This window comes from Elephantulus edwardii, unplaced genomic scaffold (assembly GCF_000299155.1).
Source record: "Elephantulus edwardii isolate Elephantulus edwardi_28Jun2011 unplaced genomic scaffold, EleEdw1.0 scaffold00757, whole genome shotgun sequence".
NCBI classification, from domain to species: Eukaryota; Metazoa; Chordata; class Mammalia; order Macroscelidea; family Macroscelididae; genus Elephantulus; species Elephantulus edwardii.
This window is the reverse complement of record NW_006400507.1, coordinates 18,449-27,528: the sequence shown is the minus strand read 5'-3', so window position 1 is coordinate 27,528 and position 9,080 is coordinate 18,449.

Sequence of the window (9,080 nt, the reverse complement as noted above, 5' to 3'; positions counted from 1 at the left end):
ACGGGGACAGATTTCCCTTGTGGAATTAATAGAAGTCAGACGCAGCCATCCTCACATTTCTCTTTTTCCTTTTACAATATTAAAAGCCTGGGCATAAGTTTTTCAGGGTGTTGAATATCTGTTAACATTCTAACGCATTCTGGAAGTACTTGATATGCTTGTGCATGGCTTCTTCCTCAGCACTAATTCTGTCACCTCTTTAAACACTAAGAATGAAACCCTTGAAATGTTCCCCTGACATCTCAGCAAACCCTGAGCATTATTTTTATTCTTTTCTTTAATTCCATTGTTGAATAGTCAAATTTCATCTTTTTGTTTGTAATACTGTAGCAAGGTTTACAGACATATGCTGTTGTTAGGTGCCACCATGTTGTTCGGGAGTCCGGGTGATCCCACATACAACAGAATGAAACACTACCACCCTTGTGGGATCCTCACAGTCTTTGCTGTCCTTGAGACCATCATTGCTGCCACAGTGTCAATCCTTCTCATTGTGGGTCTTCTCCTTTTCACTGAATACTTTACACCAAGCATGATGTGCTTCTACGGGAAATGGTCCATCCTGAAAACATGCCCAAACTATGTGAGACAAAATCTCACAATCTTTGCTTATAAAGAGCATTCTGCCTACATCTCTTCCAAGATGGATTTGTTTATTCTTCTGGCAGTCCATGGTCTATTCAATTTTCCTTGCCAATATCATCATTCAAATATATCCGTTCTACTTCAGTCTTCTTCATTCATTATGAAGCTGCCCATTATTTACTGTCTATAGACAGTCTAAAAATATCTTAGTGGGTGATTTGTCCAGAGTATCTTCCAAGTTATCTCTAAGTGTAAAAATGCTGTCGGTTTGTACTCTCATCTTTTGAGGCTTTATTTTTAAAGGCAAGCAGATGAGCTTGTATTGATGACAACGATGCCCTTAAGCTTGTGTATTTCTCCAAAAATACTCCCACTGAATCCAACAACTTTAGGCAAGTTTTTATATCTTGTTGTTTACATGCCTGCAACACACTAGGGCAATAAATTATTTTAAGCATCCTTTTAATATTCCATGCATTTCCCATAACATATGCAAGCTGCCTTTTAAGGATTGCAGGGGGAAAAAGAACTCTAATGTCTACAAAATAATTTAAGAAAGAGAGAGAGAGAGAAAAAAAAAGCAGAGTAAAAGGCAAGGGAAGATAAAAATTGCTAAAGGCTCCCTTTCATGGCTATAAATTTTTAACCAGACACAATTCTACTGAGCCCAGGATGGAAAAGAGAATAATGAGTTCCTATTTGGGGACGTTATAGTAATCAGAATTCTGCCAACAAGTATTTACTGCAAGACACTGAGACCGCATGGCTTCAGGTGGCAGAGTCAAAGTTCATTTTGTCTCAACCTCCATGCAAAAGTGATTAAGTGTTTGACTAATGTGTGAAATCTCTGCATGCAGGAACTCATGGTCATTTCCACCTCTACAAATCGGACACAGAGATGCTGGTTGGGTGCTGGTGGTCCCAGGTTGGGTTGGGTTTGGGGGACTTTGTGTTATTTTGGTTCTTTTGTTGTATTTTGTTTCTTGTTTGTTTGGGGGGAGGGTGATATTTCCAGTATTCTTTGGTGCTTTTAACATCTTCTGATTCCTGGTTGGCCCTCCATTGCCTTCCAAGGCTGTAAATGGTACAGAAGGAGAAGACTCATCTTTCTCCTGGAGAGGTACTGGAGGATTTGAACCACCAAAGAGGCATGACCTTTGGGTCAGCAGCACAACTCCCTGTAGACTGCACCACCAGGGCTCCCCTCTTGAAGCAGAGGCAAAAATCTCAGAGGACATGCAGACCCATCCTTTGGATAAATGGAGATGGGAAGGCAAAGAGAAGTTTGTCCAAGGATCATATACAAAGAAAGAAACGAGCTGGATCTACCTGATGGCAAGGAGTCTATTTTCACTTGTAAGTGTCATGGCAATTGAGTGGTTAAGGTGCTATTTCAAAGGTAAGAAAACTGTGTGCTCCCAGTCATTTCTCAGGTTTCTTCCATACGTGTATCAAGACTGCTGCAGCTGACCTGAGAAGGACGCAGGGCTCGCTGAGACTTAGATTTTTCAAAAGAATTGACAGGATTTGATGATGCTGTATGGTCAGTAGTTTAGCGTTTCAGTGACTTTTTAATGAGCCCTACAATGAGTGTCTCCAGCCTATGTGCTTCCCATCATGCATCTGGGCTGATCCTGTAACCGGTCCACACCAGAAGGTGGGGCAGTGACACTGTAACTTTCAAGGCCAAATCCTAAGCTTGCAACCTCTGCCTGAACCACCCAGTTGAACCCAGTCAACTCTCAGAAACACAAGAGAGCATCATAAACTGTCAAAAGCCCCTAAATTTTAGTGTGGTTCAGGACAGTGACAGATAACCAAAATAAATTCATTCCATTTATTTTTACTGCTGAGAACTCGAGGACGATGAAAGGCGGAAAGTCAGCGAAAGAGCAGAAGACCCTCAATGAGATGGATTGACACAGTGACTGCAGCAATGGGCTCAAGTGTGTCAGAGATGATGATGTTGGCACGGGACAGGACAGGGTTCAGATCTGTTGTTTATAGGGGTCACTGTGAGTCCTATTTGACTTGATGACACATAACAACAAAACAGGGGTGAGGTCTGGGGAGAGAGGGTCTCTCCCCACATCCCAGTCCACCTCTTGCAAGTGAAGCTTTTTTTTTTTTGCAGAGTGGTTGCTAATACACTTTCCTTCTTAAATCTCGTGTTAGACAGATTGGGGTTTAAATGAAATAAAAACAGTAAATTGGATTCCGTACATTGTCAGTGGAACCGAATTGAATATTTTTATCTAGCAACTGTCTTGTCAAAAGCATTTGCTTCTGTTTGTTTACAAACTTTACAGATAATTTCACTACAGTTTAGCGCCAACACAAAGGAAGTTATGTTTCGGGGACTATGATATGAATACCATTTCCTCTAGTTATAACCTTTTCTGAGTTCAGCCCCCAGTCTCTCAGAATGTAAGAGAGAGCCTTGTGCCCTTACGTTCATGTTTAGCAACGGCATCTGGGACTTCTGTGACTATCCTTTCCCCATTTTCAAGATAAATTAAAAGCTTTCTATTGGTGGACCTCAGCGCCCTATTTCATAAGCACCCCACAACATTAAAGACAGGAGCCAAATACTTAGGCATCACACTGTTATCTGGAGGGACCCATTGTTCTATTTTCCTGGAGCATCAGTTTGTATAGGTAGCAATTATGGGATTATGTTTCTGCAAACCCGTGTTATCTCTGTGGTTTGACTTTCTCATCCCCTGACAGAGGATGAAAATAGGTTTGAAAATAAAGCAATTCCCTCTCTGCCTTCCTGTGTTTCTGGGCTGGGTAAAATGCCTTTGATCTCAGTTTAAATTAAATTTGGAGATGTAAAGCCCTGTCCTTAGTTGACTGGCCCTTTCTTGATGTGATTCATCAATTTCCCATCTTTCCCCCTGTGTGTTTTTGGTAATGGTATTGCTAGGTTCTGGGAATTCATACAGCACAACAGACACCAATCCCTCATTTCCACAAGAAGGATCGGCAATGTGGAGTGCTTATCCACGGGGCCCATCTAAGGACTCATGCATCGTCTGGAGAATTCATTAGGCTCGACCATCTGTCTAGAACACGTATGGAGTGCAGCCCAGTGTTTCATTTCGGCTTGGTTGCTGGGGTCAGCAGTTTGAGGCTACCAGAGGCTCTGTGAGATAAAAGGCCAGACGATCTCTTCCTGTAAAGGTGATTGTTGTGATTGTCAGGTACCATCAAGTCTACTGCTACTTATAACGACCCTACAAACAACAGATCTCCACCTCGCCCCTTCCTGTCTCTGACATTCTCAAGTTCACTGTTACAGTCACGGTGTCAATCTATCTTATGCTGTGCCCGCAATGGTGGTTCTTCCTTCTCGTGGAAGGAAATGTTCCAGCGACAGCAGGAGTGTTCTCCCTCTAACAGTAAACTCAGGGGTAATTGCTATCAGGTTGATTCTGACTCACGGGGACCCAGGTCTGCATATGCTCACCAGCTAGATGTGCTGAGAATTGCTCTGTGTGGTTTTCTAGGCTGTGATCTATTGGGAGTATATCACCAGACCTTTTCAAGTGCCTCTGGGCAAGTTTGAACTGTTTCATCTGTGAGTGAAAGTTGGCCAGTGCTTAAGGAAAGTGGAGAATTATTGATGCTTTTTAATTACAGTGTTAGAGAAGAATACTGAACATATCTTGAATTGTCAACAAATAATAAACAGATCTGTCTTGGAAGAAGTGTAATCACAGTGCTCCTTAGAGTCAAGGATGGTGAAATCTTGTCTCACATGATGTGGAAATGTTGTCAGGAGCAGCCAGTCTCTGGCTGCTTATATCTGTCTACTTATATCTAAGTAGAGAATCAGTAAAGAAGAAGGCTCTCAATGAGATGGATTGGCTCCGTGACTAACCATGGACGGGGCATGGAAAGGATGGTGGGGACCATGCGGATCAGGCAACGTTGTACACCGCGCCACGAGGAGGCGTCGGGATCAATCCAGCGATGCCTAACGACCACAGCAACAGCTCCGGAGTGCTGAATGTAAGTGCTGGTAAGAATTGTGAGAGTGTGGAATGCAGGGTCCATCGTGGTGCTGGAGAAGAGTCTTGAACGTACCATGGACCACAAAGAAAACAGATAGGTCTGTCTTGGAGAAAGTGAAACTAAGTTTCCTCTCCTTGGAGGCTAGGATTTTGAAGCTCCATCTCACATACTTTGGGCACGTGGCCAGGAGAGATCAGTCCTTGGAGAAAAACATCATTCTCAGAAGGGTGGAGGCACAGCACAGGAGAGGAAGACCCTGGGTGAGATAGAATGATATAGTAACTGGGGAAATGGGGTTGGTGTGTCGGAATTAGTGAGACTGGCTCAAGGCAGGGCAGGCTTCGGAGCTGCTGTACCTAGGGTCACTATAGGCCGCTGGCGACTACACAGCACATAACAAGAATATGTGTCCGTTGAAGGATGGAGACTTTATCTGGAAGGGCCGCTGGCTTTCAGCTTCAGCAATTTTTACCAGCTGGAAACTCAAGAGCCCAGTTAGTTGCCATATCTTCCCATTTTCAAACGATCTGTAAATAGAAATTTTCTGTGAACATTCTTAATTTTTTTTAAGATTGTCAACTTACTTCTTGTGCCATAAAGCTAAATGTAATAAAACAGAGCCGGCCCGTACAACAGATGAGGGTTTTGTGGACCAGTTTGTTGTGTGTTGTTGCCTTGCTCCTTGTCTGCTTGGGTTTGGGGCGGGTCCTTACGGTGAAAACAAAGCAGGCATACTGATGCTGAATGGCCAACTGGTAGGTTTGGGGGGATTTGCTTCGGTTTTGCTTCCTGGCATCTGAAATATTTCCTGTGTGTAAAGAAGCCATCCCTAAGCTGACGCTCTCTTCCCAATAGCCTCCTAAAATGCCATCTTTCTATTTTTCTCGAGTCCTTGGGTGGCACGTACTCACCTACAGGCATCTCTGAAGACAGGTCTAGCAATCAGCTCTCAAAAGACTATTGTTGTTGTTGTTGTTGAATGCCATCAAGTCACCTACAACTTATAGAGACCCTATGTCCAACAGCTCTGAAGCCTGCTTTAGCTTTATTCTGAGCCAGACTCGCCGACTCCAACACACCTACCCTCCTTACTTACCTCAGGAACTGTATCAATCCATCTCATCTGAGGTCTTCTCCTGTGCTGTCCCTTCACCCTTCCAAGCATGATGCCCTTCCCCAGGGACCAGTCGCTCCTGACCACATACCCAAATATGTGAGATGGAGCTTCAATTTCTAGCCTCCAAGGAGAAACTTGGTTTCACCCTCTCCAAGACAGACTTGTTTTTGTGGTGGTCCATGGTATGTTCAAGACTCTTCCACACCACAACTCAAAGACATCAATTCTTCTTCTGTCATTCTTAGTCATTGTCCAGCTCTCTGATGCAAAGCAAGTAACTGTGAAGACGATGGCCTGGATCAGGTGCACCTTAGTCTCTAGACTGACATTGTTGCTCTTCAGTACTCTGGAGAGGTCCCTGACTGTAACCCCTAAAGGTTACAGTCTTATAAACCTCAGGGAGCACCTCTACCCCACACATGTGGGTTGGAACTGGTTCAACAAAAAAAACCACCTCGTTTCTCCACTACTTTGTCTTGCTAGGAACTTGACCTCAGGTCTGTCTGCCAGTTGTACATACATAAAACTTTGGATTGGGAGGCACAAACCCCACGCTGAAGCATGAGCAAGTGGCAGAGAGTTTCCTATGCTCCGCTGCATAGCAGCAGTCCAGCAGCAGCTCCTGCTCTCAGTTGCCAGAGGTGATAGCAGCACTGTCTAGGGTTGGGGAGTCATCTGTGATGATGGGCTATCAGTGCTGCAGGCTGAAGACCAAATGATGTTTCCTTAGGATAAGTTGATATCAATTGATACATCGTTCCTGGCTGTGATGTCTGAGCTGAAACCTCTGCCTTTGAATCAGAGTTTGCTTCTGTTGAGGGCAAGTTAGAATGCTGGCCAATCCTCATCATTTGCTGAGTATTAAGTGAATCTTATACGTGCCAGGCGCTGTGCTAGACACTATAGACACTCCAGATAAACGCATGAACAAACACACACAATTCCGGCCTTGACAGAGCTCACAGTCTAGAAATGAAGATATAAATTAGATAATAACAAAATAAAAGCGTGTATTGATTCTGTTGTTGCCTTTTCCACACCATCGTGAGTCAATGGCAGAATTGATTCATTGGCAATGCATGGATTTTTATAATCTCTTGAAGTTTGTGACAATTCTGTTTTAGTTATCTTAACAAATAAACCAAAAATACCAACTCGGATTCCTTGCCAACTCGTAGGTGCCAACTTGTAGCTGATTTGCAATGGGTTTTTGTTGTTTGTTGTTGTTGGTGTTTTTTTTTTCAATAAAATAAAATAAGTAGTTAGGTTTCCAGTCATTCATTGTTGCACTTTTCTCCCTGCCCACCCCCTCCCCCACAATTCACTTTTCTCCTTGATGAGTAAAAGAAAAACTCTTTCATTGCTATGCAATCCCTCCCCCCAAGTCCACTGCACTATGCAGCCTTCATTTTGGACTCCTGTCATAACAATAATACCTAATCATATACCCCTTTTAAACATTTCTCTCCCTCATCTGTTGCAATATAGTATACATCATTCCTCCCTTCTCTGTCTTTCCTCAACCCCAATGCCAGTCCTGTTTTACAATAGCAGCCCTATGCAATATTTGTCCCTTTGTGACTGAGATATTTCACTCAGCATAATAAGGGTCATCCACTTAGCATAGTATTTCATTGTGTGAATATACCAGAGCTTCTCTATCCTCTCATTTGTTGATGGGCGCCAGTGGGTTTTTGAAGGTTGTGAATCGGACATGGAGATGCTCGCTTTGTCCTGCAGAGCTGCTGGTGGATTCGAACCAGCAAACCAGCGCCACCTTTAGGTTAAGCAGTACAACTCCCTACCGACTAGGCCCCCCGACATGAACAAACAGAAATGCAGTATCATGCTGTTTAGAAGCTAGAAGTTTCAATTCAGGATGCAGCTCTAAGGAAAGTTTCTCTCTCTAGCAGTTCTGGAGGACGGTCCTTGTCTCCTTCAGCACCTGCGGGCCGGGCATTCCTTGGAGTTCTCCATGCATCCTTCTCCATGCATCCTGGCCTTCCCCAATGTCAGAATTTCCTCGCCCAGAGAGACCTTACTCCAAAAGGGCACATTCCGCTCACGGCAATTCTTCCTTGGTGCTATTGAAATTCTCCATCTTTCATAAAATAAAAGGTGCTGTACACCAACAAATTAATGAATAGAGAAGCTGTGGTATATTCACACATTGGAATACTACATTGCATTGAAAAACAAGGAACTCATGCAACATTATTCAAAATGGGTGACCCTTGAGGACATTAGGACAAATACTGCATAGTGTCACTGTTGTAGAATGGGACTGACATCAGGGTTGGGGTAAGAATGAGGAAAAACTGGATGAATTATGTATACTGCATTGAAACAGATGAGGGAGAGAACAGCTTAAAAGCAATATATTTTAGGGCATTATGATTATCCTACGAGTCCGGAATGAAGGTTGCAGAGTGGGGTATACTTGGGGAGAGGGTGGGGGGTGCGGGGGGATTTTATACCAATGAAGGAATTTTTTTACTTTTCAAAGAGAAAAGCGAACTGGGGGTTGGGGCTGTTGGGTGGGGTGAAAAGTGCAACAATCCAAAATCCAAAATCTCTGTAAATGTTCATTGAAATTAATAATAATAAAAATATTTTTAAAATATTGAAAAAAAAGGTGCTACTGGCCACACCATAGGTACACTTCCTTTAACATTATATAGGGTTGTGATGGGATTAAGGCATGCTGTATTCCATCCTGAATCCTTTTACAACTACTGATTTATCAACTCATGGGGGAATCATTACATGACTTTCACATTATGTTACGCACATGTATTTTTGTGGAACAAAATTCAATGCAAGACAATTTGTTTCTCCAACACTTTAAGCAAAAGTATTCAGACTGGAAGGAAATGGGGAAAGTGAACTCAATTAAGCATAAGTGATGATTTCTTCTTTACATAGTTTTGCATTTTCTAGCTTCTCTATATTGGCAAATATGTCTTTTGAAAAGATATTCTTTCTGTTAGACAGATTGTACTTGAATCATCTGCCAGAAGTCTTGGAATCTATAACATTATGTGGCTAATTTAATAAAAAACTCTTTTTCCACTAGCCTGTATCATTTTAACAGCAGTTAAAGACTGTAGTTGGTTTGTGACAGGTTATACTAACCTTGTTAAATAATATCGTAATATGATTTGGAAGATACATTTTATTATTAACATAATTTAAAAATAAATAAAGTAGGTCAGATTACAATAAAAGCAATTTTACTGAATATTAAAATAAATAACCATGAAGGAAAACTATTCTTAAAAGACATACACTTGGGGAGCTCTGGTGGCCTAGTGGCAAGAAGCTGCACTGCAATCCCAGAGAAACACGGTTCGAATCC